This window comes from Pristis pectinata, chromosome 6, assembly GCF_009764475.1.
Source record: "Pristis pectinata isolate sPriPec2 chromosome 6, sPriPec2.1.pri, whole genome shotgun sequence".
In the NCBI taxonomy this organism is placed as follows: Eukaryota; Metazoa; Chordata; class Chondrichthyes; order Rhinopristiformes; family Pristidae; genus Pristis; species Pristis pectinata.
Genome location: NC_067410.1, coordinates 101,761,371 through 101,772,617, shown reverse-complemented (window position 1 = coordinate 101,772,617; position 11,247 = coordinate 101,761,371).

Genomic DNA, 11,247 nt, shown 5'->3' with positions numbered 1-11,247 from the left:
GTGACACGTTTGATGAATCAAAATCTATATTTGACAAAAATAGTAATCCTTCGGGAATCCCAACCAAGTGCAAAATAAACTTTGTTACTTAAACTTAAATTGCGGTTAGTGATTGAAATATGGACCATCGTTATTTTCTCCCTCGCTATTCCTCAAACACTTACGCACAAAGACCAGGAGTTTAGGGATTGTCATTAGCAGTTATCGCAGCCTGGTCGTTTTCTCTTCACGTTTTCTGGTAAGGGGCCTAGCGAATGGGGATATAACGTGTTGCACAGTAAGGGGACTAGGTTGCTATGCAAGATAAATAATATGGGGTTAATATATTCGTTTCTCCCTTAGAGAAAGCCTAATCTACTATATATTCCAGTAAAGTCTGGACAGCTGTGAAAAGATATTAATAATCCAATCATCTTTTCCTCAGTTTTACTCTGTTGCACCGCCAGTCTGTATGGCTGTCTGACCTCCTTCACAGCTTATTAAATAAGTTAGTTTGTTATTTTCCCTTAATTACGTTTTCCTTGAGATCTAGTGCTGAAACCATTGCAGAACACACACACAAAAAGAGAAAGTGTTCATGAAACGAATTTTTAAATTGAGGAAACGCATCTTCAGAAAGATGCAGTATTCTTGTCTTAAAATGTTCAAATTCACTTGAAAGATATGGTGACCTGTGCAACCTATTTTTTGTTGACCAGTAATAGACCCAGAAGACGGGGGAACCGACGAATAATGCTGAAGTCCATAAAAGTTGAGTAATAGTAAGGAGAGAAAGTTTTCACACATTTATTTTTAATTCACCAGGAAAAATGTGAGTTACTTTCGTTGAAAATGATAAAACAAATTAAAATAACTGTTGATTAATTTTGCAACCTTTCGGAGTCGTAAATGTTACATTTTTTTCTATTTTAAAAATGGAATAATTACGCTGGATAGCTGTTCACCTTTTTTCTTTACTTGTTGCAGATGTCCACCCAGTTGCTATAGGTAATCCAGGCAGCCTCAACTCAAAAGCCTGAATATCCTCGTGGAGACATCAAAGCAGAAAAATCTACAAAGAAGTATTTCTTCGCAACGGTGAATCTTCATGGTGAGTTAGGATTTCTATGGCAATAGACAAGTCATACTTAAATACTGAAAGCCAAGTCTGGAGCTAGTCCAGTCTTTTCATTAAGGACGGAATGTTTACTTCTTTTAGAGCCATATGTAAGCAAGTTTGTGTGTGCATTTACATGAGTGTATACATATATTTGTTTTACGGTGTTGCTACTTTAGAGAGCAAAGAAAGCCTCGTGCGAAGCATGACTTAGAACATAAATGAAACATCAAGTATAACCCCACAACCTCCAGCGAAGAGAAAGAGACGGCTTGAGATAGAGTGTCAATTAACTTTTTCTTTCCTATTTCTATTTGATATAATTACTTAGGAAGCGAGTTCAACTTTCTGTAAACTTTTAAAAGCACTAGGAGTTTCTTTTTGCCCAAAGAACGAGAGAGAAAATAAAAGACACAAGGACTCTAATCAGACTCGGGCTGTTCAAAGAGCTGGGTTTTAGAATTCCAAAGTGTGAGTTTTATGGTACATCAGCACCGCACACTAGGATCGCTATGGTAATGAACGGAGCAATAGCAAACTGCCTTCAAAGGAGGCACATTCGATTCGAGACACTCTATTAAGATACATTTGCGTTGACCTTTGGTTTCATGCTAGGTTAGTACAGTCAATCTTCACTTCATCATAATCTTTAATATTTTGGGGTTGGGACGAATTCTCAGGCGGATTAGGGATGGTCTGAATCGAACTGGTTTGGCTCCTCGGAGAGGGAGCACAGCGGGTTTGATCTGGGCCCTGTGAGCAGATAAGTTGGGAATTCGTCTTTTAGTAATTGTCTTGTTGTTTATTTTATACAAGTACCCAATGAATGGCGAAAAATAAACACGGTGAAAAATAACCAAACAGTCGAGTCCTCTTTAGTGAAAACCCTTGTGGCTGTATAAAAAGGATGGTACATTCTCTATTCAGGGCAAAATTCTTTGAAGTGGGAGTTATTATCTAAGGGATTCTTCCTCGTCGTCTTAACGACGCTGATGAAACGGAAAGCGTTCTTTGTCAGCGATTTGTTCTCCTCTCTGTCAAGCGTTTTCTGTCCGTTAGTTCTAAACCGTTTCTAAAGAGATAAAAGATAGAAGGACTTGTATTACTACCTTGAGCAGACCGGAGAGTGTTAGAACTGTTGATACGTTTTAGAATAAAGGACAATTCTGTGTGGGTGTAATACTGCCGTACCTGTTCAAATCCGTGTTCAAAAATGGTAGTCCATCCCTGAAACTTCAAATGCGTACAACTGATGAAAGAAAATTGTTATAGAAGTGGAGCGGTGGTTTAAAAGGTCACAATCTTTGAGTGATGAGTGGAACATTTACCTAAGATTTTTCTTACATTTATACATTCACTAACTGAATGTTTCCTGCATTAATATCGACCATTTCATTTTCTAGTAGTCATATAATATCAATGTAGAAAAACATTAATCTCGGGTTTTACATTTCAAACTACTACACGGTCGCCATTTTGTTCAATGCAATTTACTATTGTAGTAAGGTTTAGTCGCAGTGATCTCTATTACTCAAAGAGCATATTATTTTTTCAATTAATTTCTCTCATCCAAATTCTATTAGCAAAATACTCTTATAAAACATTGCCTTTAAGGTCTTGTACTTAACTTTAAATTAAAGATGGGTAAAACTTCATTGAACAAAGTGCCTAGAAAAAAAAAGTAAACGTAATCGGCGCAATAATATGGGTTGTATTGAATGTACAACAAAATTCCTTATTACGTGTCAGTCTTTTAGATTACAATTGCTTAACGGAGTCAGATTGTACACAGGACAAACAAAAACACAATAAATGTGGATTTCTTTCCCCTTGTTGTTTACTATCCCTGAACGGATTTAGGGCCGAGTTCTCCTGAGTAAATAGATGCACTTTCCCCTTGCTCTTCAATCGGTTGTAATGCCTACATCTTTTGTTTGCTGTTCACTTTTTGATTATGTAGGGTTTTTTTTAGAACACGGCAAATGGGCACCATACAAGAAGTGCTAGGCATTACATTGCGCCTGACACCACTAAAAAGGAATCTGTTAAAAAGCATTCAACCTGAAACAGATTCTTTCAGCAGTTTTTTTCACAAAACCGTGTTTAACAATATAAGCTAGTTTTAATTAAACTATTCATAGCTCTATCCTTGTCGCCTTTAAAACTGGTCACAATTCCGTCCTGTTGGATTCCATGTTAAAGTCCACGCTAAGTTAGGCCCAAGGAAACAATAGACATTAACTTTTAATCAGGAATTCTTTCGGATGGGATTATTATAGCTTCGTGTCACGAATCAATCGTTTCCAAATTTGAGTACATTGACAATGAAATAAGTCAGCAGCCTATTCGTTTCGTAAATAGCTGCTACTCAAAATGACAGACAAGTTGCAATTTGCAGGGAAGCAATCTTCTAATGAATTTATTACCATGATTGCAAAATTTCTCCCAGTATAATCGTCTTCCAAGTCCAAGAAACACTTTATTTTGCATGGACATTCAGGGACCTTAAATTGAGACTTGGATCTCAGGCAAATGATCTATTGTCAATATAGTCGAGGGAATTATTGGCAACTACATTAAGTACATAATGTTTCTTAATACAGTATCATAATAGATGTAGAAAATCACATCGAATTGCTGCTGGAAATGCGAGATATGTATTGTACTCGATAGTCACCCACCCTGATTGTACACTGATGTCTTCTAAAGTGATCAAGTTTTTATTTCAATTGTTGCTCAGAGCCTGCTAACAGCAAATCTCTTAATGTAGATCCTAAATGTTTAGGGGTGATACTTCCCCTCGTAACTAACACACAAAAATTAAGGATCTTTGTATAAATTGTGGAAGTCGACTTCAAAATGTGATCGCTCTCTGTTAAAATATTGTTTAATTACATCGTTTAACTTAAATTGTTTTTGAGTTATATGATATGACATCGGGCGAAGTGCTTCCTTGAATCAGTCACGCGATGGTGAGGTAAATGGCAACTTACCATAACGATGGCAAGGTTTCAGCCACATGATTTTGGTTAGTGCTGGCTTTATTTCAGTCAAATGTCTCTGTTTTGGTGAACATATTTTAAAACATAAATGTGGCAGCAAGAGCTATAAGTAAATTTGTTCTATTTGGAACGAATTCATGAATATCACAGTTCGGCCCATTTCTTGGTTAAAACACAATAGAATATAAAACTATACGCATGCGCTCTCTTTTAAGCTATGGTTGATGGTGAAATGAGCAAGCAATTTTTCCGGTGACTTAACAATTTTTCTGTCGTCTCTAATTTATGAACCTTTAAGGACCAAATGGATTTTAAGTGATTGGAACAGTGGAAATCGAAATTTAATCCGACATTCGCTCTATGTTCACATACTTGCTTACTTCGATATTTGTTCAAAATGGTGGTCAGAAAAAGTGAAGAGGTGACAACACTTACTAATTAATCCACATGGTGAAAGGCTATAATGCTTGACTGAGGTTATGCAGTTATTACACTTGACTATAGTCAACAAGAGATGGAAAGGCACGTTGGACAACATGTTGAGAGACGTGTGGCCATCATTAGTGGTTCTTTTATTGACACTGGCTTTTCTTTCTCATCGTTGACAAACCATTTTGGAGGGATTCATCCCCTGTTGCTTCCTATCATCCACCCCATCCAAGCTTCTGGAGAGCATTAATTAACGTCCATTCACTGATAAGTCCTGACAACAAAGCAACGCATGTATAAGGACTAGTATCCCTAAACAACAAGGCGACCAGGATACAAAACAATGTACTGGTTAAAAAGTAATCAACTCAAATATTTGTGCCCCATATTTTTGCCTTGTAAGTAGTCAATCTGATATTCAAATTTCGATTTTGCACATGAATCAAAAACACAGTACCTTATTTTTTATGATTATATTATGCAAAGAACTTGACGTCAGAATTTATAATCAAAACTGAATTTCAGCAACAGATCGGCTAATGCACAATCACCGCATATTCAGTAACATTCTGACCAACATACTTATTAAAAGCATACTGTGCAATATTGGACAATGTCCTTCCATAGCATTTATACACGTTACATGAAAGTGATATGTGATTGATTATGAATATAACATTGAAAATAGCAGAGGTTTCAAACCCCCCACCCAGCGTCCTGATAGATTTCTTAAGGCTTGTTCAAGATTTCAGCAGCTTCTTGTTGCATCGCCCTACAGCATTTAGTCTAAGGCGAGGATCTGCAAGTCGAATAATGGGGGAAAACGATGTAATTGTGCATTTGCAAATAAATCAGGCGCAGATTTAAAGTAAAACAAAAAAAACCCACTTCCACTGTGATTTAAAATGGATTTCTCTGGGAAAAGCTGACTTCCACTAAATGCAAGTAACGTTAATAGCGGTATAGCCTCTTAGGGAATGATAGGCACCTATGTCATATTATTCAATGATAGTCTAAAGACATCAGATTGCAAGGCGAATACATTATTGGTTCAAAATAAAACATGTTCAATCCGCACCAACCGAACACCGTTAGATCCTGCAACATTCACCCTCTTATTTATATCTTCCTTTCAATGTGTAACAAGGGAATATTCGCAACTTGGTTAAAAAAAACACCCGCCACAACGTAATTTAAATAATGTTGCTTAATAACTCTTGGTTGTAGTGAAACTAATAAGGAGCAGAAATGACGGAAGTTCGCTCCAAGAAACAATATTTGTCCGAAGCAATCACCCCTGGTAGAGATTCTGACGTCGTCAATGTCACCCACATGACTTATTAAAATCGTACAGCTTCGGTCAACCTTTGAAGCTGTGGACCATATGTTGATTTATACAATTCATAATAAACCGTAGTAACATCAGATGTGGTGAATGCGGTTCCTAAATACGAGAGGTAAAAACGCAGGGGCGGATAAAGACGAAGCAAGACACTGTTTAACCGATCTAGTAACATTGAATTGAGTCTCCATAGAATCCAAATGATATTTAAAATCTATTTACTTTCCCATTCAGGCAATAAACATTTAAAAATCTTTTAAGACATGTTTTTTTAAAATTTTACTACCATTCTAAAAGAATAATCAACACCTTTATTTCAAGAACCATGTTCAACTTTATTCATGTAACCTATTTATATAAGAATGAAAAGTGGCATTTGTCAATAATATCGAACAATCTACCATTGGCCCTTCTGTGGAACAAGTTCTAAGATATTACATTCATAATAGAATGCACCTTAATCTTTATAAGTTTATGATCTTGACTTTGAATACTTAAATAATCACATGTACATACTTTCAAGAAAATATCCAAGCGGTAAAACACGGTTTGTAGTGTTGATGTAATTATAACGATATTTATAAATACTACGCAATTCAAATAAAGGATGCATGTTGTTGAAAGAGGATGATTCTGTACAGACTGTCGCACAATTTTGGCATATGTATTCGTGAATTTCGATTTACACGATAATAATTATGATAACTAATCTTGCTGGCGTTTAGCAGCTCAACTAAAATCACACCTGATGAAATGTTATATTCCTAATCTTATTTTTAAAATCATACCGAAACGGATCCTGAAACTACGTTCGTCAGGATTTATATTGCAGAGGGGCAATTGTGAAATTGCACCATATAACCTCAGATAGCCAACGTTTTCATTTGGCTTGCGAAACACAAACAGTTTGTTGAAGACATTATATAAATTGCAATAAATCAACCACAAGAAAGATAGCTTTCGTTTAAATGTTCTCGATAAATATTCTCATCGCTGTTTTCTTTTTTCTCTATAAAATCAAACGAAGACACAAATATTTTTGCGGGTTTTTTTTTGCTTTAGCATCAATAACTGTGTAGAAATGATGCCTAGATATGCAAGTTTGGATGACTGACGACTTCTTAAAGGTTCATTCAATGTCACTGTTAACAACAATTTTGTACATTTAATTCAGAAAATTACATGCTCTTTCAAATATGTTTTTTTTTAGAAAACCCCCTTGCACTTAAACGTGACATTCAACCTTAAAACACAGAGAATCAAAATATAGTCAATTAATTTTAACGTTACATAGCTGAAACATGCATCACTTGTATTATGGTACATGTTTTGGAAGCTTTCAATAAATAGGTATAAAATTATGGCCGTCAGGTGTGTTCTAGTTGTAATAACGCTTTTTTGGCAAATGTTAGTTTCTGGCAAACTTAGTATCTCCCTGAAGTGGCAAATAACCCTGAAATCCTTATTCAGGGTAGTGAGCCACAACTGTCGTTGAGGTAATGCGGGGTTTGGCGATATGCATATGGTGATGTTCATTTCCCAAAGTTTAGATTAATAACATGCAATGCTCCAGTATTCCTCATGCATCTGGTGCTGTTCCACATAAATCAATCAAGCATGCAAACATCAGCTTTCCAGAAATGATAAATACAGCCAGCCTGGTGTTTGTAAGGCATGTCTTAATCATTAATATATCTCAATATGATTTTTTGGTGCAACAGCAGCGCCATTCCATATTTAAATATATAAGGAGAAATGAACGATAACATTGACATTTGCCAATATTTCAGGTGCATACTTATATAGGCGTATTGCTCTGTCTGACATTACACGTAAACAAATTGTATGACGTATTTGGGAACTGGCAGAACATATTATAAACATGCTGGTTGAAAACGAAGCAACTGCAGTATAACTCCAATAATTTCAGACTGGAAATCATAGAAACTTAAATTGCCGTTTTGACTTTTCCCTTGCTTGCATTCTTTCGACAAAATAATGTTTTTGCCAAGAAGGTTTTCACTTCTTTCTGCATAAAACATGCTATTGAGATTTTGGTACAAAAAATATTCACACATAAGCTTATCAGTGCAGTAGTGTTAAGAAAAAAAATGATCGGAAAACTGAAATAAAACAGTCGTATGTTCAGTGGCCTGGTAAGAAAGTTCACATTTATATTTGGCGACATGCAGTCAAATAGTGAAATTCCACATTAAGGGGAAAAAAAGCCTGGTTTCTTCATTGCATTTTTAATTACGGCTGTGGGTAAGGAGATTATTGTCATCCTGTGTTCATAAAAGAATCAAGCTCCCCTTTAGATTTCTAATTTCTGGAAAATAGAAGCTGACCTTTCAGAGGCTGTTATAGAAATACAGAGGTTCATTTGAGTGTGAAATATCATTTCATTGAAAAATAATGGAGTCGGTAATCCCACTTCCGGAAACTGTCCTGAATTATTTAACAAGACTCCTTTAATAGGGGATTAGTAGAGGCCTTAGAAAAAAATCTTTGCGTTCTATTCAATGTCTTATTTTATGTTATAATTACTAGATATAAAGATGTACAGATTAGTATGCAGAAATCGTCCTGACAACACGCAGGTGCTATTCTAATCATTCAGCTTTCTTAATTAACGAATCATGTAAGAAAATAGAATGATAAAAACATTTCCGTGAAAGCTGAGGAGGTTTTGTTAGAGGCTGTGTGAATAATGCTTTTAACAAGGAACTCAAGGGTCAGACAGCAATGGACTGACTTACGACCTTTTATGTGGAAACAATCTTTAAGATTTAACTCACGGCTTATATGTTAGGGAGACTACTTTTTAGTAAATTGTATCTCTTCTAGATTCAGCATAACTTAGTCGTGTCTAGTCCAGTGACAAACGGAACTTACAGTCTACTGTCAATGCATAGAAACTGTACAACCCCCTACGGTGTACCGCAAGTCTAGATGTCGAAAACTACAGTCTGCTGTATGCAGCTCACCTCAGGCTAAATTCAATATAATTGCTAAAATAAAAGTTATACGTTGTCTTTTTTCACTCGCTGAAAATATGGATGTCAAACTTCCGCAAGCACCAACCTCCACTGTCAAAATTGGTTTTAAATATTGCATCCTGTCAGTGGATTGTTCATATCTTGAAATCTTTGAGGTGACCACCAGGTATAGTTCAGTTGCGCTACACATCAAAATATACCTGAGATAAATGAAAATGGGAGAAGTAATGAACTACGATGAAAACTTCAATCCATAAAATTATGATGAACGATACACTTTTTCCTTTTATACTTAGGATGTTTATTTTTCAGGTTACTTTGTTTTTAGTTTGGAACAGTTTTGAATTTAATAATAACAATATCGTTCTTGTATTCCGTTCAAACTAGTTACGGTTGCTTGTATTTATTTGCACATATGTTTGTGTGTTTATGATAGATCTAATATTTGGAGCTATTTTTATAGGTCAACGTGTGAGTAACAATTTAAATTATAAAACATTGACATACAACTTGAATGATTAGTAACAATGCCCCCAAAATGCTTGTGAGCAAGCTGTGGTGTCTATATGGTCACGTGACTAAATAACAAGAATGAGCCGATCTATATTTCCCCCAATAATATTGGAAACAAATGCAGGAAATGGCTAACTAATATAACCAGCCGATACACAAGTGACTGTCTAAGTAGGATTTATCCCTTATTTATCTTGATTTTTTTTAACAAACTTGACTGGCTTTTGCAATCACTCATTTGTTTCAACATTCCCTTTTCCTTTTTGCACTTACCTCTTTTCCAGTCTGACCACTCCCTTCAGTTTCCTTCCTCCTTCTCCCCCTTCTCTTACACGCGCACGCGAGAACCACCCCACCCCCACTAAAGACACACAGAGAGAGGGAGAGGGAGACACACACACACACACACACACACACACACACACACACACACACACACACACACACACACACACACACACACACACACAGAGTCAATGCCCAATCTTAAGATTAGTGCAGTGGGTGTAAATGATAGGTTTCTAAAGAAGCAATGCAAAGTACTCCACTAGTTTTCGAACACAATAAATGTATTAGGATATCAGCCGCACTCCAAATGATCACGCGTTAAATTATTTTGCTTTCACGGATGAAGAGGCTTTCTACAATGTAAATCAAGCGCCTTAGTTATTAAGTCTGAACACTAATCTCTAACAACCTTTACATAATGTGGCAGAATGTGCCACACTATTTCGCACCTGCACTATGAATAGATCGGTCTTTTGAATATAAGACACGCTTGTTGCCCTTCTGTTCCAAAGCAGTTGTCTGAATAAGTCAAGCGTCCTGAATGCCCATACTTGCTTTTCTGTTCTTCCTTTGATCACAGAAAATTTCTTCTAATTTGTCCTTTCCTTTGTAACAACGTTTCCAAATTAAAAAAACACTTTCCAAAACATTTTAAAGGAGCAAAAATCAGCAGAAGAAAAAACAATATTTCTTGGGAAATATTTTAAGCCATTCATAGTTTTGCAAGGTTGCAGAATACAATAAAGGTCTTTATATGCTACGATTAAAAAATGGTGTTTAAACGAACATAACATGGAGTGCCAGTGGCGGACAGCTTGAGTAGGAGAACTTTTTTTCCACAAATAGGTTGCAGACATTTTCACAAACATTGATTTTGTCAGATCTGGCCAATCTCCTTCTGTTTAATTAATCGCGCCGATTAAAAGAAGAGGGTTACAGAAACCCTTAACTGTACACACAAAGGATTAAGGGTCTACAACAGATTTCGCACAGCGGTACTGGACAGTTTATTTTAAAATTGAACGGCTTGGGTGCTTTCCCGAATCCTGAAGAAAAGATATTAATAAATTAAACAAATTTGCTCAATTCCCCGTTTCTTTAAACTTCTCAGCAAATACCAAACCGTTTACAAAAACCGCCCGCAATTATATTTTCCCAGTACCATTGTCGAGATCTGACATTTTATTGTGCGCTACACAGAGGGAGATGCAAAATTACAAACTAAAGGGGTTGCTACATGTTTGATTTCAACACAGATCATGATCAATCTATTTCAGTGGATTCAATTTCATGTCAATATATCTACAGGGGATTTTTTTGCGCCAGTGCAATTCTTTTTTATAATCTAGCTAGTAGTCCACCAAGGGTATTTCAGGAAGTTTGTTTTTCTTGAAGGGGTGGCTGTGAAAATCCCTGCAGGATAAACTCTAATGGAGTGCCCTGGAACTAAACTGAAAAGGTAACAAGCTGAGTGACCCGGGGTTCCTCGAGGTCAGACTCTCGACCACTGGAATGTAACAAAAGTCATATTCTAAATCATGCAAACATTCTGTGATGTAATCTACTGAAAAACAATTA